Source organism: Camarhynchus parvulus, chromosome Z, assembly GCF_901933205.1.
Source record: "Camarhynchus parvulus chromosome Z, STF_HiC, whole genome shotgun sequence".
Lineage (NCBI taxonomy): Eukaryota > Metazoa > Chordata > Aves > Passeriformes > Thraupidae > Camarhynchus > Camarhynchus parvulus.
This window is the reverse complement of record NC_044601.1, coordinates 51985209-52008055: the sequence shown is the minus strand read 5'-3', so window position 1 is coordinate 52008055 and position 22847 is coordinate 51985209.

Below are 22847 nucleotides of genomic sequence, written 5' to 3'. Positions count from 1 at the left end.
CACATAATGAATTTCCTATGCAAAAACACAGATGTTAGAAAAAAAGCATTTCTATGCATTTAGGTCAATATCCTGCATCCTACTTCATAAAAAAGTAAAACCAAGTAAAAAACTATATTTAAATAGCCACACTAAGAAAGCTTACACAAAGACATTTTCTAGAGTGAAACCCTGTAGTTGGTGATGCTAAATGAGCTTAAATTTGAAAAGCCCACTGTACAGAAGAGTTTAACTGATTCTAATTGGTGTGATCAGTCCCATCAGATGTATGGTAGACAGGGACATTCTTTTTCACTGTATAGCTGGTAGATGCCAGATAGCATCAGGTCCTGCCTAACTTAGAAAATTTAACATTGCACATTTATGAGTGCATTTTAACAAGGTTAGTAAAAGAAGATAGGAGCAAAATATTTGCCACAGATACTGTGTTGTTCTATATCAGTACCTCCATTACAATTTCTGATCAATGCAGACCTGAGCATCATATGAATGTGCCCATACTTGCAGTAAACAACACTGAGCACTTTTCTGTTCTAGCTGTGGACAATATCCTTGAGGATACAAAGCAGAAATTTAATACACATAGGCAAGTTTTTGCAAAACATGTTGTCATTATCACACTCCATAATGCAAGACATCTAACACTTAAGCCTTGAATTATTTGCCTCCTAGACATATCTTTTCTCTGTGCAACAATACATCAGTTTATCCCTAATATCATTGAGGTACTGTATGTTTAGAATTTCTGTTTGGGAGTAGAAAACTTAAAACTAAGTACAAAGGAAAGCGGACATTTTTTCTGCATAATTTCTTTGTGTTTAGAGTTCTTAGTTCCTCCCTCATTTTGGAGAGGGACAACACAGCCTAAAAGAAATAAGAGGCACCAGGAAAACACATTTATCTTGGGCGAACAAGTCTTTCATCCTGACATCTCCATGTGCAGAATATCTTGCTTTACAAGTTCTCAGATATAATTAGTGTTAATACCTACTTTTATTGCTTTTCTCATTCTTTTAAGTACATGCTGCAGAGAAGAATGGCAGGCTTCTTCATTTCTGTGGTGACAGGAGTCATCCAGACTCTGCACTGCCTGTGCAAAATCCCTTTGGGAGAGAAGTTACAGGACAGAACCACAATTCAAGTCCATGTGATTTGTGCAGTCCTCTTCACTCGTGGTAAGAAGGCAGGAAGACTTGAATGCAGTTCTAGTTTGCTGGGGGTTTAGCTGCCTTAAGTACATTTGCTGCTGGTGAGGCTTATCCAGCTCCTCATAATGCAACTGGCACATTGCTTCCAAATGTAAATTTTGGAGAAGTAGAACTTTTGTTCGCAGCATTTTATTGCTAAGATCACTCTGCCTGCAAATCCATCAGGGTGACAGCTGTTATGCTCACCATCACCTCAACTAAGCTCCCACACCTCAGGGAGAACAGAAGATAATGGGCCTGGGTGGATACCTAAGCGTCAACACATCCATTTTTCAATGTTAGTACTCTCAATTAAATAGTTTTGTGGTAACATGAGATCTCAGGTACAGGCACAAATTTAGTCAATGTACATTATTGCCTAGGTGACTACAAATAAGCAAAAGCTAAAAATAGTTAAATGTAGCTAAAAATAAACAATGAGAACTGAAACACTAGGGCAGCAAAGGACATTTCAATACTAAAGTCAGGACTGGGCATGGTAAAATCATTTGGACAAGGGCATATTTGGAAACATTGGTAATTTATATATGTTAAATAATCTGATTTAGGTGTGCCAACAATTTTTCAGGTCATAATAGTCAGCTATATCGGTTAAAAAACATCATCAGATAACTACTTTTCATTCCTTTAGTTTTCCTTAGCTATTTTCAATCCATCCAAGAATCATTTTTCCTTGTCTTGGTTTTGGATTGAGATGACATTAAAAGGAGATCTCATTCATTAACTGCTTCTCTTTCTACCTGCATAATGACACTCAATGATAGGTTTGTACTGCTCTTGACTGTCACATAAAAATGCACTTACACACACAATCTGTAAGGGTGTATCTAGAAATCACTAATCCAAGATAGCGTCAGCTCTCCACAAAATTCTGCATTTGAAGGTAGAAATGAATATATTGTCTTGAAGTTAGAAATGAATATATTGCCTTGAAGAACCAAAACCAGAAAAACACCAAACCCCCAAAACAACAAACAACAACAACAACAGTAACATCATCAGTAGGTAAAAAAGGACAAACTCTAGAGACCTTGTCCAAACCTTAAATATTCTGTTTTGCTTGCTATATCTCATTATTTGCCTGTGTTTTTCAAAGCTATTGATTTCAACATCATCTTTTCTCTTAAACAGATATAGGCTACATTAATTTCCCAGCTGTCATTCTTATCACCTTTCTGCAGTATCAGCCTTCATTTTCACCTTTGTTTAGCGTCTTTCTAGGAATCTTTTGTCATGCCTATAAAGATGCTTTATGTTTTACATGTTCTTGTTTATTTATAAGCAAAATAGCCTAAAATCTGAAACATTTACAGATAACCACATTTACAAATGTGCTTCATTTTTACTCCAGTGAGACTCCTCCCAGGGGCCAAATGTTCAAGTTTAAGGAACATAAAGACATGGAGGGATCTACTCCACTGCCGGGCAATCCTTTGGCAGGCCAGAAGTTTGTTTTCCATGCCACTGAGTGGAAGAGACAGAAAAAACATATTAGGAGTGTGAGACTCACCAGACTATTTGGCATCATAGAAAAGCCTTAATCTCTTGGCATTACTCCAGTTGGGATAATAATTAAATATTCATTGAGACAAAGAGAAGAAGAAAAGGACTTTCAGACTCAGTGGTCAGTGCACAGGTGGGAAAAAGAGATTCCACTCTCTGCTTCACTGAATATTTAATTATTTATAGAATCTGAGATGCAGAATATCACCAAAGATAACATTAAGAGAGATCGTCTCAAGCACAGACAACAACCTGCAGATTATTGCATGATGAAATCCGGATTAAACTCTCTGCCTCTTATCAGACAGAGTAGAGATTCAAACTCAGCCTTTTGTAATCATCATAGTCCAAACACTGGGCAGTTGAGTAGAACAGCACTAAACATCAGTATGTTCCCAGAATCTCAGCCTTCTTTGGGAGTGCTCAGCTGGGTGAATTTGCATCTGCAAAAGTTAACAAGTGCCTTAGCCTTTCATCAGGGTTTTGGGGTGGCCTGGTACCCCCAGCTAGCAGTGTGGATAGATATCTTCTTTTCAGCAGAAGCTTAGGGACTGAACACTTAGACACCAGAACCAAGTACAGACAACCTGGCTTAAACTTTACCATATTGAATCAGTGATATGCAAAGCATATCCTAAGAAGTAGTCATATTTTGACATAATTGTTTTTTTGTAGTTGGATATTACTGTAAGCAAATGCAACAATTTATGATTTAGGAAAGGTTTTATCAGCTGCTGGACTTGAATCTCCTAGTGCTTTGGAAGCACACTTTGGATGCAAAGTCATAGAGTTTCCTAAAAGGGAGCTAAAACTGCAAACAGAATTTTTTTGTCCTTTTTTCCTCTTCACCGTATACAAGGCAGGTTTTAACCATTTTCTTTAAAAGCCTCAGAAAGAAACAAGGTTGTCATCCCATCAGGATAAATTAAAAAAAAAAGCTGTTATTTGCGCTTGTGCCAATACTTGTGGCTTGGTTAAAGTAAAAATCTGCTGCTTGAGCTGAACTTTCTTTTCAACACTTGATTTGTTGGACATGGACACCGCAAAACTGGGGGTTCCTTAGCACAGCAGTGCCCTCTGTATTGATACCTCTGGAGAGACTTATGACTAGAGCCCTGTGGATTAAGAGTCCTGCATTTCTGGCGAGGCAATCAATTTCCTCCCTGTGCTTGACTAAATCATCCAGCTCCAGGGAGCCAGCCCTTTTTTCCTAAGGATTTCAGCACTACCTCAGGTAGATTGATACATAATACCTTTACATAAGGCGTACTGTTACTTTTCCCGCATTGCTGTGAGGGAATAGTTTTGTCTTTCCTCCATGGCCTTTTGTGAATCTCAAATCTTTAAAACTTCTAAAATCTTCTGAAAAAATTTCATATTGAAAACTATGGAGACCAATAAAACTCACTTGTACTCTAGTTTATGATTTCCTCAGGCACAATAGTCTCTCCAGAAAATAAATATTTAAAGAATGAACAAGTTCTATTTGGTAAAATGTTTGACCAAACCTCAAAAAATACCACTTCATGCTTATATAACATTAGCAAAGTATCTTAAAAAGAAATTCAGTTTCTCTACTACATATACTGGAAACACACATCTTGATTGACTGAAGAAAGGGAAAGTCTGGGAGATACATATTGGAAAAAGTGAAAAGAGTTATATATTGCTAAAGCTGCGTACAGTTTTTAGAATAAAAATAGCTATGTTCAGTAAAAATCCACACAATACCTTCTAAACTTTTTTAATTGGGTGAAAAAGAGGACTTTTTGAGAATAGACTTATGTCCACTTTTATTGTACTACAAGACTTATACCAAACTAAAGAAAAGGTAAGTGTTAATTAATGAAATGCTAAAATGATTCTGTCCATCCTAGTCAGCAAGCAATGATCAGTTCCTATCCAAGTCCTACTGTTATTGGATTCAAGAACTATTTATTGTTATTGTAAAAACCAATAGTAAACCATGACAATCAATGTGGAGAAATGATGTGCCGCTGCAGCTGTGAAGCTGCAGCCACAATCCCAAAAGAAACAAAGGGTGAAATGGGTTAGAAGTGCCTTGGTACAGCAATCTGCCTGCTGATTTTGTCTCTTGGAGAGCAGGTTACACTAGTCAATCCAGCTCTCTTATGGTTAGCTGTGTTTTCAATGTGAGCACTAAGGATACGCTAGAGGTGACCAACAGCATGTCTCGGTGACTCCGATGTGCTGGAGGCTTGGTTGACTAATAAAGCTAGAAATAAAAACATGAGTAAAAGTCAGCCAGGTACAAATGTATTTTGAAAATAAGCAATGTTTTGCATCAGACTTATTGTAAATTATTGTAAAGCCTTAACCTACTTGACAAAGAAGATCCAAGAAATAAAAAACTAGCTAAGGGAGAGAAATTTCCACATACAGATTCTCAGTCCTAAAAAAGACAAGTTTAAAATTTGAAAGAGACAGGTAATAAAATATTACTAGAAATCAAAATATGGTAATAGCTTAGTGAAAGATTTCTCTCGTAGTGGAGGACACAAAGCAGCTAGAAGACCATATTGGAGAAAAGAATAAGACTTACTGGATCATATTCTGATGTCAAGAGTAAAGAAATAAAGAGCAGCAGGGATAAACTGAGCATGCAGCCAAATCTAGGACAGCACTGACATCAAGGAAATATGGTAGAATGAACTCTGATAGAAGTGGTGGTATCAGAGAACAAATTATTCATGAAGATCAGAAGTGGAAATTCAAGAATATCATTTCAGCATAAACACTTACTCTGAGCATCAAGAACAGGTCAAAGAGTAAGGAAAAGTGTGCAGAAAGAAGTGCAATATCATAAAAAGGGTTCTAGCTCTAGTTACCTGTGGGAGACACAGAATAAGTCTGGTGATACATCAATCTAATCACCAGTAACTCAAATATCTTCTTAGACAAACTTCCTAAGAAATAATTAGATGAAATAAATGGAAAGTATTAAAAAATAAACAACAGTTGAGTAATATTGGAAGGTGGAAGATAACTAATGAATTTAATGAGAAATTAAGTGTCATTCTAAGGAGTGGTAACATCAGAAGAGGAATAGTGTCCTACAGAAAATGAGATTTCAGTAAATAAACTCTGGAAATTATTAGGCAGTATCTCTTCACAGCTTGGATTCAAGGAGCACTAGCTGTAATCTAGGAATATATACAGCAGCAAAATGTGACAAATAAAACTCCCCAAATAAAAAAAGATAAGCTTTGTACTGAGAGTGTCTTAAGCCCATACTTAAGTGCATAAGACAATTACCAGGTAATTTTGTATTATTTTAAAATTGAAAAGAACTTAAAATTGGAAGGTAGCCATCAGAGCCAAAGTATGCATTTGCATAAAAATGCAAAATGCAGATAATCAAACTTTCAACTATAAGGACATATTACGAGTAAAAATAAAAGTTCCACAAATGTATTAGAAATGGGAATACTGAAAGCAAATTCTTCCGATCACTGACGATAACTTCCTGATACAAGTGTTGAAAGAGCCAACAAGGAAAGGTGTGTTGCTGTCCTTGTACTAACAGGAGTTACCAAACCAGGAGTAACTGGCTGAAGATATGAAGTGGGGGCAGCCTTGGCTGCAGAGACCATGAGACAGTGCAACATGGGACCCTGCATGGAAGAAGCAAAGCACCAAGCCAGGCTAAAACCCTGAACTCCCAGACAGCTTCAACCTCTTCAAAGACCTATTTAGATGAATTCCATCATTTAGGACCCTAGAAGATAAGGGAGTCTAAGAGAGCTGGTCAATATTCAAGCATCATTTCCTCCAAGGTCAAGACAGTGAGGAATATATCATACAAAGAGGGCAGGAGACTTGCACAGATGAGCATGTAGATCTGAAACAGAAGAAATAAATCTATGGGATAGGAAAAAAGCTTCATGGGAGGACTGTAGAAATATTTTCAGAGGATGTAAGGATGCAAGGAGAGAGACCAAGACACACTTGGAATTGAGCCTGGCAAGGGATATCAAGGACTAGAAGGGCTTCTAAAGGTACATCAGCAGCAAAAGGAATACTATGGAAAATGTGGTGGCATTGCTGAATCAGATGGATGTCATGGTGAGGGAAGACACAGAGAAGGCAGAATTGCTGAATGTCTTTGCCTCAGTTTTTACTGATGAGGTCAGTCCTCAGGAAACTTAGATCCTGGAGGTAAGAGAGGGAGCCTGGAGAAGGGAAGATTTCCCCTTATTTGTGGAGGGCTGGGTGAAATATCAGCTGAAGAGACTGAACACCCATAAATCCATGGGCCCTGATAGGATACACCCACGGGTACTGAGGGAAGCGGCAGATGTTGCTCTGCAGCTCTCCATCACCTTTGAAAAATCATGGAGAACTGAAGAGGACTGGAGGAAGGCCAGTATCACTCCCATCTTCAAAAAGGGCAAGAAGAACACTACTGACTAGTCAGCCTCACCTCCATCCCTGGAAAGGTGATAGAACAAATCATTCTGGAGGTCATCATCAAGCATGTAGAAGAAAAGAAAGTCATTAGGAGTAGTCAGCATGGATTCCCTAAGGGTAAACCATGCTTGACCAATTTCACTGCCTTTATGACAGCAGGGTAAGATGGGCTGATGACAGGAGAGCAGTGGATGGTGTCTACCTTGACTTCAGTGAGGCTGTTTGATACTGTCCCCCATAACATCCTTATAGGTAAGCTAAGGATGTGTGGGTTAAATAAATGGACAGTGATGAAGCCAATGGGATCCTGGGGTACATCAGGAAAAGTGTGGCCTCCTCCCTCTCTACTGAGCTCTGGTGGGGCCACATCTGGACTGTTGTGTCCAGTTCTAGTCTCCAGAGTTGAAGAAAAACAAGGAGCTATGAAGAGGGTTTAGCAAAGGGTCACAAAGATGATGAAGGGTCTGGAGTATCTCTTAGGAGGAGAGATCAAGGAAGATGGGTCCATTTAGTCTTGAGAACAGCAGGCTGGGAGGCTTGTTCATGTGTACAATTATCTCAGAGGCAGGTGCCAAGAGGATGGTGCCAGACTCTTTACAGTAATATCCAGAGACAGAACAAGGAGCAACGACAATGAATTAAAACAGAAAAAGTTTCAGCTCAGCATATGGAAGAACTTCTTTCCATTGAGTGTGTCACTGGAGCAGGTTGTCCAGGAAAGTTATGGAGTCTCCTTCCCTGGAGGTATTCAAAACCCAACTTGATGTGTTCCTGTGTCATCTGCTCTAGGTGACACCACCTTCGCAGGAGCATTGGCCTACATGATTTAAAGAAGTCCATTTCAATCCTAGCAATTCTATGATTCTGTGAAATAATGACAAATTATATGCTTTCTGCTTCAGTCCTCACATATGTAGTTACTCTGTGTGTAATTAGAGAAAAAAACAGCTAGGGACTTCTTTCTATCTCTGAAAGGCAGCTGATATTAATGAAAATCTCTTTGGAATTTGCTTTTGTATTGATGATACACCTTTTCTATTATGAAATTACAAAAATTATTCCTAGTGCCACATAAAAGATTTTGGATGTCATTCAGTATTGTATGTGGCAATTGATATAGTAAAGACAGATGTGCACACATTGAACAAAGAGACATAATACAAAATTTTCTGTTCACCCTTGTTTTACTCTTTTATCTCAAAACTTTTTTTTTTCAGCGTTTTACAGTAATTGGAAAATGAATAATCCCCTATAAAAATCTTAGGGTTGCTTTTATCAACATCATACAAGCTACAAAACTTGTATTATGGTGTTTAGGTCTGGATTCAGCAAGAGAATAGGGATGGGGTTGATAAAACACTTGAGTGACTTTGGAGAAAGGGATCACAACTAACAGTGAGCAGAATGCTCTACAACAAATTGAAAAAATTACCTGAAATCAAGAAATTTTTCTGTGTTTAACTAAAGTACAGAAGATCAAAATTATTTATGTATTTTCAATGTAGCAATTGCAGTTTGGTGACTTTTACTACTGTGACATTGTCTTCCTGATGGAATTTCTCAGGGGAAGACTAATACAGAAGGATGTGTCACAAGAAGTAACTTCGCCTAAAAATGTACAAAGTCGTTTGGTATCCATCTTACTGGCAACAGTGAGGATGAATTGATTGAAAATGCATCTAGCAAATGGGAAAACCCCACTCATTATTGATATGCATTGTATTTAATCCATTCTTCCAAAGTCGCATTGCCTCACTTCATACTCCAGTCACATTCCCACAAAGCAATAGCCACCTGTTCTAAGGAGCTCCTTTTTCTTAACCACTGGTTAGGGCATGTCTTATTTGTTTAATATTTTTCCAGTATTAACAGATGAACTTAGTACAATAGCAAATACAAAGGGTGTTCCCTTGACTTTTCTTCGGCATTAAAAACTGTAATCTCCTCATTAACCAGCAAGAGATAAGGTGGTTTTAACAGAAATGAAGCCAGGTTGATTTGCAATGTTTCACTGGTTGCAGGCTGTTCTTTGGTTTTTGCCTTTTTTTTTCCCCCAGGAGAGCACTCTTTACATATTACTATCATGTTGAAAAGCAGCAGCCTACCTAAGAGCTATACTCAAATGTTATCAGCCTTCATACTTAAGTGGATTAGGAATATATAGACATATTTTGACCAGTGATGCCTATGCATAGTTTCTCACGGCCAATGAATTTCCTGAAAAAAGTGATACAGGCAGGGGGTGGGGTCAGAAAGAAACACAGTCTAGTAGCACACAGGTGGCTTAGGAAAGTTTCATTTCTTCTTTGCTGAAAAAATGTTCTAGACAGTATTATTTTCCTATTCCACATCAGGGTAAAACCAAGATATTTGGAAACAATATGAAAGATGCATGTGAAGGTCCTTACTAGAAGTACAAAGTGGTACAGGGAAGCCTAATGATTGGGGATCTTATTTGGGATAAAAAGGCCCAGTTTTAAGTCCTTGGTATGCATTATGTTTCGGCATGACTTTCTAGTCCCCTGCTTCTCCAGTGACTGTTCTAACATCTAAACTGATCTGACAAGTTGTGATTGAATTTATCCCATGGAGTTCTAATCGTATAAATAATTGAATGCATTTTGGAGAAGAGATTTGAACCTCATTCTTCCCAAATGAGTACTCTTAACTGCTGGGTGGTACAATTCTTCCACTCGCTACTTTTCTCTGGTTCAATGAATATTCAACATTTTATATAAAGTGGAGCTGTTCCAAGAAGAACAGAAGAACAGAAGAACAAAGTGTATTTTCTTTAAACTCATCTTTTTTCTTTGACTAGCTGCTATACTGTATTGTGTCTCTGTTAAAAATATCTGGCTCAGCACCATGCAGTCTGTCAAATTCCCCTCATCCCCTTTTGAAGGGTCTTCTTACCCATTGGTTTTATAGTGCATCTTATTACAATATTTGGTCAGTAAATTTTTAACCTTCTCCTCCCTAGTTTTTGAAAGTTTTTGAAACACGCCCACTTTTTGTGAAAGTTTTGTTTTTCATTGGCAGATTTTTCATAACTTTCATTATGATCAAGTTTATTTCCATTACTTTGTCTGCTGTTGCATACAAAACACCATGGAAAGGAAAAAGTGAAAAACTTTAGCTGAACAAAACAACAGAGGGGAAAATATAAGCTAATATGACAGTACTTCAAAGTGCAATGAATATAAAGACTAGAATACTCCTTTGTTTGGTTTTATTTTTCACAGAAAAACTCCTAGGTAGACTTCTTAAACAGCAGGAATAAATACGTTTTTCCTACTGTCTTAAAAAGTAGAACGTTATAAAAAAATAATACTAAAAAATATGCTGAAGGAATAATATTTATTCCTGGAAAAACGGGACCACAGAGAAAGCCTGAAACTTTTCTCTTTAAAAAAAGAAGGATATTTTAAGGTGGAAAAAAAAATCACAAAGACAGCATTGAAGTATGGACAATGCTCAAGAAATGGAACAGAAATAATTAGTGTGTCCTGTGGCTAGTGTATTTCAAAGTGATTTATAATACTCTTATGCTGCTTTTAACCAAAGTCCTTAGCAGAAAAGTTCTAAGTATAGTCTTTGAGATTATGACATATCTAAAAAAGACAGATTAGTGAGACTTTTTGCTGTCTTGTATTAAAATAAAACAATATTAAAAAGTCTCAATAGAAATAATATCTCAGGAGAAAACTCAGAGAGTGAGAAACACTATCAACAGGCTGGAACAACATACACTTTTTCAGTTCACAGTTTAAATAAGAAACTAGTCAATTTTATAGTTCCTTAAAATTCAGCTATTACCAGCTTCAAGCAGAAGTCTTTGAGGAGCATGTCCTCCATACTTACAACCTTTGTATCAGTCCAACACTCTTGCTTTTGTGTCACAGTTGTCTGAAACGTGTGAATAATTTCAAATTCTGTTGTATGACATATCATACTATGTAAACTCTAGAAGTTAGTATTTCTTAGAGGTGGTTATGATATTCTATTGAGATTTCAAAAAAACTATAATTTGAAGCATTCTGTTTATGTGGTTGCTTTAGTCTTTGCAGACATATATCCTATTTTTCCACTTATTTTTCAGTTTGTTTGTAGAGTTTTGAAATGCCTGGGTTACCAGTCCCAGGTGTAAGAATCCAGGCCTTCATTTGCTTGATGCTCATCCTAAATGCCAAAGGGTATCTGAGTCAATATGTTGCTGCAGTAAGTACTGTGTCTAAATAAAAAAGGTTAATGCCATACTGCTGATTGACTGGAATTTTCTTTGTTCAGAAAATTTAAACATTTATACACCAGATATTTAGGCAACTTTTTGCCTCACTCTGGAGTGAAAGTTCACTGAAGTTATTCTCCAGTCCCAGAGAAATTAGTAACTTGTGGAGTACGTGCCTTTTTCCTGAAATACCCATATAATACTGTTCAACTTGTAGGAATGAAGCAATTAAAAAAAATACTACTCCCAACTCTCACATTCTTCTTTTCTACTTTTCTTGCTATGTTATTTCCAAGTGCACTTACTACAGAAACCCACCAGATTCAAAGACAGTTGTGATTTTTGTCGGTGAGCTGGCCCAAACCAGAACACTCTCATCCATCACTGGTCACTTTCTGTGATCATGATTTCCAGCAAATTCAAGTTCTACATTTGGTCTGAAGTATGAAAGACAAGTTTAATGGCCCTACAGAATTATATCAGAAGCCATTGTTCACTATTTTCTTATGTTTCAAGTGAAGTCTTAATCATAGTATCAGAAGGCATTATGCCAAGAATGCCATTTTGTTTGAGCAATCCCATTATCCATGTTTTTGCCTTCTGTGATTCAGATAGATTATATTTTTTCAATTATGTTTCCATTTCCATGGTCAGCAGTGATGTAATTCTGTTTGTACTCTTTTCCATTACCATTTCTGGGTAAATGGATTAGTTTGAATATTGCCTTGTGTGTAATTTCATAATTAACCAAATAAATACTTTAGTGAATGAAGAAACTTTACGTAAAATCCATTTTCCTTTGAAATATTATACACCATTTCATAAAGACTTCAGACTGATTTTTGGTTTTTTGAAGGTTATAGTAAACTTAGAATGGGTATTCTAAGGAAGATATAAGGAATAGTTAAAAGCCTCCTCTACTGCAAGAGCTGTGTCTAATTGTTGATAGCAGAGTAAGTGGACTTAGCTGCTGTCAAATAATGTATTTTTGATGCTTTTACACTTCAGATCAGTAGATCAGTGCAGCTGAATTACATTCTTCTTGGTAGAGAGCCAGGACTGAAATATTGAGGCTTGAAAGGCACAGATAGAAAAAGTTACAGAATAATGTTACACTGAGAAATAGTGGGTGCCTATCATCCTAAGTACTAAAACTGACAAGACTACAGACGTATAACAGATTTTTGCTCCATCCGACTATGTTGTTCTTCCCTCCTTTTTGTCAAGTGTTTTCTTGTGACTCTTGATGATGAGATAGAATATAAAACCTCTGTGTCTGGGAGTGACAAGAACTCAACAAAAGGCACATCCAGAGAGGCCATCTTTTACTTGTTCTCCCAGGGCAAATCTCAGTTGTACCAGTGGAATAGGAGAAGATGACACCATTCCCAGCCACAGGTGGAGAGCTTCACAGGGAAGGAGAACAACACAGTGCACATCTCTCCACTGAGAATTTGACAGACGTTGTTGCAAGACAGATAACCCCTTCTGGTATTTACTGACTTCTGTTGAAAGCTTTCCATAATAGCAATATTCTCCCTTAAAATTTCAATGTAAATGCTACTTCATTTCCAGTAACTTATTTTTTTTAGGACTAGGAAGTACTAAATTTTAATTTCTGAAAAGAATTTATTTATTTTTCTGTCTCATCTTATTTTTAAAAAGAATATGCCTTGTGAGCTGGCTCACCCTTTTTTTTTACAGTGTAAAGAAAGATCAGAAAAATCCCAAACTCCTTTTTATTATTTCATGTTTCATCTTTTTCTTTACTTAAGGTAATAAGGACCATATAAATACATTTTTCCTGTGAATATATGTGCATACTTCTAGATATCAAAGGCTGAGATAGTCTGGCATTTTTGAATGAAGCATAACTTGATGGGATGTAAACTGTAATTGCTGTGTTGTAACAGACAAACTATTTGGCTAGTGCAAATGCTACTTTCCTCTCCTATTAAATCCGCTGCTGCTTTATACTACAGGCTACATTCTGAGGAGAGGAACTGTTCAGCTTCTAGAAGCAGGCAGTCATTTATTCCTTCAAACTATTAATTAAAATACAAACACAATGGTTTTTGGATCAGATTTAGCCAGCATTATTGGTTCTGGGTTTTGAAATGGAGATTGTTGTTGGCAGCTGCAGGCTGCACACAAAAAGTTAAGACATAAAAGACTAATTTCTTCTCATCACATGGAAGTGCAAATTACCCCTTTCTTCCTGATGAATCAAACAAACTACTTAAACTCTAGAATTTCACTGCAGAATTAGGCCAACCTACTGGGATAATTTCAGTGTTGGAGAATCAGCAGTATATGTGAGCCTCCAGTAAAGGAAAAACAATGAATAAAAATAAAACATAAGTTAGTAATATGGAAGGCTTTGCTCCCAGAAATGCTCAAAAGTTATCATTTATTTAACATTATATACTTTCCTATACCTACTTAGTGCTGGAAATGCATGTGTGTGTTTTTAATATACGACTGAGCTGCTGTTTTCTGGCTTTTGGAATTACCCTTATGACATTCAAAACCATGATTTTTCTTTATTTTTCCAATATTTTAATAAGGATAGTGTTACAGCATGTATAAAGACAACCCATTAAGTCATACAGCTGACTGAGGAGACAAGTAACTAATGCAAGCAAGAAAAAAATAATCCCTGAAAATACTCATTTGAGCTCTTAAACTAAATCACTGACTTTATTCTTTTTTTTACTCTTGCATACTGGTGTGCTTACTTTCCAGTAGCTATGGGTGAAATTGAGATACTTGTCATGAATACTCACTGGAATATTAAATTTAAGTGGAAATATATTCATAAAAAGTATATTTCAGATTGATATCTATTATATTCAAAAACAAAATACAATGGAGATAAAGCTGCACAATCAGCCTTAGCAGCCCTAATTTGGAATATTTAAAAGCAACTTTAAAATAGATTTTAGGCCTTTCATTGGGTAAAATGTCAAACACATTCATGACTATTCCCAAAGAACATAAATTACACTATATGTCTCCAAAACAAATGTTTAAATTTTAAAAATTTATAAGGTGCCACCCATTACAGAACATGCAGTCTTACAAGTAAGTCCGTCACCTTGTTTTTAATTCCAATAAATACAGAAATCAGTGTCTTGTGTGATCATCTGTGTAGTAGTTCTAAGGCTGTTACTGCTTTCTCTACAAACTCTGGGGCTGTACTACATGTGTGCAAACGGGCACTGTGCATGTTAGGTGTCCCATGGAATGCAGGCTAGCCAGGGACAGTGCCAGTTTTCCAATTGCCCTGTGTTCTATCTGCCAAGCCTGTGCATGTTCCTAAAAATTCCCCATGTCATTAAAGACATCACTGGACCCCTGTGTATAGACTGCCATTGTAGAAATATGAATAATCTAATTCTAAAGAGTATTAAAGGTACTCCATTCCTTATATACTGAACGACATTTTGTCTGACAAAATTTACCCCCAAAAGTGAGTGCTGGAAATGATTCTTCTACACTAGCACCAACAATATTTACTGCACAGAAGAATTCCTGCAACACAGTATAAGAATTCTCCAGACAGCAGGCCTTACAAGGACTTTACAACATAGCACAGTAAAGTCTTTTTGTGGAACAAGTACTTAGCAAAGTTGGCACAGACTAAACATTTCCATTTTTTGTCTGAACATGCCTTAGAAGGAATGATTTCTAAGTCATGCAGCAATTAGTTAAGGTATGTGGGTGCAGATGTACTTCGGCAGCTCTGAATGCAGCATGTTGTTGCGAGCTATTCCGTATTTCAGCTCGCACTCACACTAACCTGAAATACTTATGTTCAGTTGTCAGAAGAGTGAAAAGATTTTTTTTTTTAATCCAGCATTTAAAAGTCAATATAATAAAAAATCTCAATCACTCATTTTAATAGGAAAATCTAAAGACTGAGGGCAGAAGAAATTTGGCCTTTATTTCTTTAAGAATTATTAGAAGAGTTTCTTTAATTATTGACTTATTAAAAATTCATCTGGGCATATAGAATGTCTTTTGTTTTTGAAGGAAAGGTAATACACACGAACATAGTTAATATACTCTTGCAGTGAGGTGGGGAAAGATAAAAAAATGCATGAGATGAAAGCACACAATAAAGCTGAGCTATGAATCCGAAGCAGAGCATAGATATAACTCCTGACTGTTTAACAAAGCAGCACACACCTTTCTTCAGAGACCTCTCTGTTTCTGAACCCTACTCAAATGTGTTTGACTGTATTTCTAGAGGTAGCACAAGTCTGTACATACCAGCCTTCACCTGAGCAACAAGTCAATGACACGAGATATAGACTCTGCAGGTGAAAGGGCCTGGATCAGCGGGCAACATGAACTACCCCTTTCTGCCATTGAGATGACATTGCTGTGAATTGCTTTCACATTGCTTGTGAAATGGTTCATCTGACCATGACTTAACCAGAAAGATATGGAAATTACAAAAGACAAGAGGCAAAAGGCAAAGGGCAAAAGTAGAATTCAATGGGTAAGATAAGTGAGATCAAGCAGCAAGAGGAATCTCAAGGAGGATGAGGCTGAGGGGAGCACAGTAGGAAGGTAGACAAGCAATGAGAAGTGAATTTCCCAGGACAGAGTTCTAAGCCATACTGATAACATCCACTCCAGGACAACTACCTAGTTCTGCTTCTTTGTGGCATGAGAGAGAGGGTAGTACTTTTGTGCAGATTGAGTTACAAATTTAAGCTGGCATGAGTCTCTGGAGATCAGCTAGTCCAAAGGTCTCTTCAGTAAGGACTAAGTGCAGGATCAGACAATATTCTAGTGTCTAATTGCTCTAATTGGCAAGAACTATTATCCCTTTATATCCAGAAAGAGTTTCCCTTGATATAAATTGTGACTATTGCCTCAGGCTCTTTTGCTGGGCATCTCAGAAGAGTTAGGCTCTGCCTTCTGCCTTACTTGTCCCCTTTTTTTAGGCTGTGGAAGATTGGTGTGGGATGGTGCTGGATTGGTGCTTTCCCTTCTCCAGGCTAAAAAACTCCAGTTCTTTCAGCCTGTTCCCATGTCACATGTAGCAGCCCCCTAGCCATCCTGCTGGTCGCCTAGCAGAATTTTTCCATTTGCCTGCATGTGCTGTATCAGAGGTGCAACATTTCAGAGACTTTCAGGGCGTTTCTAGTTTAGAGGGAAATAATATTTGTACCAACGTGGTGTCTACAATCTTGCTTATGCATCACCGTACATGGTTAACCTTGATTGCTGATCCACCCTCAGCTTCTGTACCAGGACCAGCAGCTCCCTTCCACAGAGCTGCTACCCAGACAGTCAGTCCCTGGCTGATACTGACACATTTAATTATTCTACCCATGTGCAGGACTTTGTTTCTGTAGAACTTGCTGAAGCTTTTATCAAAATGCATCTTCTGCATATGTTTCCCTAAAGAGCATCATTGCCCTCCCATACATAATTTTTTCCCAATTTTCTTTATACCTACAAACTCAACAGAATGTTTCCTCTGTCTCAATATCCAGATTTATTATCTCTTGTTGACGAAGGTGTTCAAAATATTGTCTCCAACACTGCCTTCTAATAACACCACTTGTGATTTGCTGCCAGTTAAAAAGGAGAGTAGGAAAAAAATTACCTCATAGTACTGGAACCTAATTCTGACTATATTTAATATTTTTTCATTGCCTTCTAAAGCCCTTTTATCTGCTGTGCTTTTTTTTTTCCTTTTAGTGTTTCTGCCTCTTCAGGGTTTTTTTTAGCATCCATATTATAGTAGATATCTAAAAAATCTCCCTCGCCTGACACAGAAGGTCTTATTCTTTGATTAAGCAGTTGTAACAAAGAGTCACACTGTTACACAATACAGGAAGAAAGAATTACACTAATATTACCTAGTTTTGCTAAAGTGAAGGCATTACCTTGAAAACAAACCTAAAGCTTTCTGAAGTGCTAATGGAGCTGAAAGCTTTTCACCTAGAAGCACAGAGTCATGGAAGGGTTGGGGTTGGAAATGACCTTAAAGACCAGATTTTTCCCAGCCCACTGTAATGGGGCAAGGATAGCTTCCATTAGCCCAGGCTGCTCACAGTTACATCCAACCTGGCCTTCAACATTTCCAGGGAGGGGACATTCACAACCTCTCTGGGCAAGCTGTTCCAGTGTCTTGCTACCTTCACATGAAAGAGCATATTCCTTATACCTAATCTGAATCTATCCTCTTTTGATTTAAAAACATTAACCTTCATTCTGTTACTGCAGTCACTCCCCATCTTTCCAGTAGGCCCACTTTAGGTACTGGAAGGTGCTCTGATGTCTCCCTGAGCCTTCTCTTCTCCAGGTTAAACTGCCACAATTCTCTTGGCATGTCCTCAGAGAGGAGATGTAAGAAGATTTATTTACTTCCAAAACAAAGCATTTTTCAGCATTATCCTGGCAGAGAAAATTTTGTTAAGAAGGATTTACATCCTGGGAGAGTGCGAACAGCAAGGAAATATATGCTTAAAAGTTTTGATTCAGTTTACCACTGCATGCATGTATTTCAAGTATTGTTTTTAAAAACAACATAAATGGCATTATGTACTGACATGACAAGAACTTCCAGATTTTCGAAGATCCTTGTTATTTCTAAAGAGATTATACATAACCTCAACCCAGACAACCAGACAGCATCCTTTGTTTTTTTAAGGAATAGTTTAGTTTGCCATAAGACTGAGGGGGATGGATGAGGAGAAGGATAGGAAAGAAATGAAAGTTGTTGTTCTGGTCCCTGAATTAAATTAGTTGGCATAAAATGAAACCAAGTCTTAGCAGCTTTTTCCTGAGGCCTGATCCTTTTGTCTTTCACATTTAAGCCTCTCGTCATGAGCAGATGCAGAGAAGAAAGTTAAAGACCTGCTACAAAAGTTCAGAACTAATTCTCCCTTTAAGTTTCATGCCAGGAGCAAGTAATATGGTATGCAAATCTGCACACAGCAGAAAATTCAGGAAAGCTGGATCTCCAAGAAATTTCAGAGACATGAAGTGACAAAGAACATTTGGAAAACACATGTGTGTCAGGGCAAGAAACTGATATCCTGAAAGTGCTCATAGGGACAAAGATTAACAGACGTTTCAGCTGAGAAGTAGAAAAATTTTCTAATAAAAGTGGCCAGATCCATCTACATGTGTTACAAGAAAAAAAAAAGGAACTTAATAAATATTTTTAAAATAGGCATTTCCAAAGGAAAATTTGTAAATTCTTATAATTGCAATTGTAATAACTTTGTACAGTTACATATCTCTACTTTTGATACAGACAGGAACCACAGAGACCTCACTCTCTTGAATTTATCATAAGCAATTTGCAGCAAATATAGGACCAAACTATTTTGTGTTGTATAGGAATGGTAGTTTGAAGCAATGTGGCCTATTGGTATTTTCACAGTGACATTCTAATGCTTAAATCGGGGATTTATATTGGCCAATACCAGAATAAAAAATGTAATTCCCCTCTACATGAACTAAGTGGATCCTTTTGACCTGAGTTTCTAAATGGTTTTCTCAGTTTTGCAAACCTTAAAATGAATCCAGAAAAAGCAAAACAAAACAACCAGAACAAAAACAACAAAAAAAGCCCCAACAACAACCACAACAGAAAGGATAAGAATAAAGACAATATTAACATCTAACTGGACCAGAAAACCAGGTAACATTTTCTTCTCGTTATAATGATAAGTGAAACTAAGGTTCAAACTGAACCTTTAACAATCTATCATTTCATTAATATATTTTTTAAAAGCTCTTCTGGCAGAAAAGAACTTGAACAATGCAATGGCTTCAACTGTCTTTGTATTTTGGGAAAGTAGGTCTAGTGGAAGTGATAAATTGGGAAGTTTTATGGTCAAAACAAATATCTGTAATTCTCTCTCGAGGCTTATAACTCCTGACTGTGATTGCCTCTTAGGTGAATATATCTGAAGTATGCATTACCCAGCTATCTGAAACGCTAAGCACAAAAACCAGTACTGCTATTTTAGACCAGGGAAGGAAAACAGGGAGAAGAGATGAAGGAAGAGATGGGGCCACAGTCCAGGTGCTATCAAACTCTCTGGGTGTGCTTAAGCAAGGGCAACTTACATTTTGTAGAATGTAGCATTCAGAAGTCAGCTTTTTCAAAGTATTATGTTTTGATTTCAACCCAGAGAGCAGTGAAGACCAGGCAGCTGCTCCCTCACTCCCCTACCAGTAGGGTCAGGGAGAGAGGGTAGAAATTGGAAAATTTGTGACTTGAAGTACATAAAATTTGATAGGAAACCAAAAGCTGTGCACACAAGCAAAGCAAAACAAGGAATGAATTCACTGCTTGCCATGGGCAGGCAGAAGTTCAGCCATCTCCAGGAGATAAGGACCCTATCGCATTACTTGTAATGGTGACTTGGGAAGACAAACACCTCACTCCAAATGTTCCCCCTTCCTCTTTCTTCCCCCACTTTATATAGTGAGCATGATGCCACGTGGTCTGGAATGTCCCTTTGGCCAGCTGGGGTCACCTGTCCTGGCTGTGTCTCCTCCCAGTCTCCCAGGCACCCCCAGTCCCTCCCAAACCACCATGGCAGTAGGAGAAGCAGAAAAGGCCTTGGCTCTGTGTGAGCCCTGCTCAGCAATAACGAAAATATCTCTATATTGTCAGCCCTGTGTTCAGCACAAATCCAAAGCACAGCCCCATGCCAGCCTCTAGGAAGAAAATCAATTCTATCCCAGACAAAATCTGCATAATGTAAAATAACAAATTTAACTGCATATATAGTAATCTAGATTTGCTATCTGACAGCAGTTTAACACTTTATGGCTCACTCAGTTTCTTCATTCTTCATGGTACCATCACAAATCACTTCTTAGACAAGCCATGACCTAATTCTAAGGACACATGCATCAGTTAACCACGACAACCTGAGATTCTTTCTTGCTTTCAAGACAGTCTCACATGCTCCCACACAAAACGCTCCCTGTAGATCCTACCAGCAGTACAAAATCAGTAGGCCTGTTTTGAGTTGATTATCAGTGAAGCCACCCTAAATAAATTCCTCTGTTTTTCACATTTCTGCTGCTCTGAGTGACCCAGCAACAACTCTGCTTCTGTGTTCCTGGATAGATCCTCAGTCTTTCACCTTTTTGGAATTGATTGGGCTGTCCATATATGTAGTGCTGATACAGCAGGCAACCAGGAGTAGGAAGCAAATTCACTTTCTTTGCCCTAACAGTGAAAGGGAGAACTTTCAGAGGATATTTCAGCTGCAAAAGTAATATCTTGCAGGCTACCTATCACAATTTTTATCATACAGGTTAGAAAATTTATTTAAATGCTGCAGTTACTTTTAAAGGCTCACCACTCAGCTGATTCAGTTTTCCATGAAAGTATTAAAATTCCATTCCCATACAAGGTAGCATAGGCATGTAAAAAGTGTGGAAAAAACACTAGATTAAGAGATATCCCACAAGATTTAGCACACAAAGTCCAATGTGAAAGAAATTTTCTCATGATTAAGAGAGTTAAAATAACTATGTAAATTAGCAAATGAATTTTTAGTCATGTGTGCCACATAGAACATTATTTTCCATATTATTTCATAAGATCTGTATTTAGTGCAGAGCCAAGAAAAGAAGCTGCTCACAGCAACAGCTTTAAGATCACTCTGGTAATGTGCTGACTGCACAGGACTTAGTGAATCTACTTCTTCTCCTTTAGAATGGTGATGATTCAAAGCGGTAAATTAACAATCCCTTGGAAGAAAACTACAGCAACCAGAAGGTGAACCTAAAGCTTTCCACATTATCAATCAGGTTACCCCAACCAAGGGTAGGAGATACTTCTACTAAAGTAAAACATGTTTGTCAGAACTGTGAAGCATGGTACATGCCTCTGGCTCCAGCTCAAATATTAGTTTACTTGCTCAGTGAGGCTTAAGGGGAAGGCAGGAAGAGCAAAAAGGAAAAGGAAAAAGGAAAAAGGAAAAAAAGGAAAAGGAAAAAGGAAAAAGGAAAAAAGGAAAAAAAGGAAAAGGGGAGGGAAGGGGGGAGGGAAGGGAAGGAAGGGAAGGGAAGGGAAGGGGAAGGGAAGGGAAGGGAAGGGAAGGGAAGGGAAGGGAAGGGAAGGGAAGGGAAGGGAAGGGAAGGGAAGGGAAGGGAAGGGAAGGGGGAAGGGAAGGGAAGGGAAGGGAAGGGAAGGGAAGGGAAGGGAAGGGAAGGGAAGGGAAGAAATTTAATATTTTTCTGTGTTACTGATATAAATTTAGAATGATCAAATATTGTTTAGTAATTTTGCTCCAGGCAATCATTATTTCTATGTAATGTTTTCCTGAACTGGAGGATTTCTTTTAGGGGAGATCTGCTGTGTATTGTTGTGTCACTGCCTGTTGGGTACTGTGGACCATGTAGTGGGGAGGAAGAGAAAGCAATATCTTTAAATACCACCATCCCTACAGCACAAACTTCTGCTACTTCCAAGTCCTTGAACTATATTAAGTGTTAAATCTCTACTATTTAGTAAATTAATTTTTTTACTAAATTAGTATTAATATTAGCAAATAGTATATCTCTACTAGAGGCATGTCATCAGTTCAGGGTGTTATATAAGGTAGAATTTAAACAGGTTTATTCTTCTGTGCATGTTTCAGAATTTCTGTTTCCAAATGAAGTTCTGTAGGTGTTAGAAATTGTGGTTATTTAAGAAAGCTGCCTATGAACACAGGAGTGAAAGATAATGTAAGTTGAAATACAGTGTCATTTCTCCATCTTGATGTTGCTGAAGAAAGCACAATTTTTAATACCTTTTTAAAAACGTCTTTAATTCTGACGTCTCTTTAAACACCCTCCCTCTTAGCCAGTTTTGGGTTAAGGTTGCTGCAATAATTTGGGACCTTCTCTAAGGCACACAGGATTTCTCAGTAGCAGTGGAGAAAGAGTAGAGCCACCAGACCATTTCTCAATACATGCCCTCTTACTGCAGTTGAAGATTTTTAGCAGTAAAGAGCAGTTCTGGCATGAGATTTTCCCCAAGAGACAGAGAAAATAAAAAGGAGATAGAGCTTTTTTTAATTCTCAGAGAGCTGAGCGGAATAGCTGTTACACAGTTCTCTTCTCACCCATCAGTGTGGGAAAGCCAGATCTTTACTTAACCATTCCCTCTGACACATAAACACCCCCTCTTACATAATATACATATATAACAATAATGGACTGTTTAATTTAAAACTAATTGAGTCTTGTCATCTGTTTAGCCTTGGGGACTATTAAATGAAAAAAATTGGCCTGACCTTTTTTCAAAACCTGGTTTTTTATTTGCAACAACAAGAGGAAAAGATTTATGTTAGTTTGGAAGCACTCCATGATTATGTGTGGAATAGCTCTGGCAGCAACTTATTCCTTATTTAATCACCCATTTTTGGCCACCCCTTCGAGAAGTGTGGAACAGGATTAGTTTCCCTGACTATAAATGTCTACACCATAGC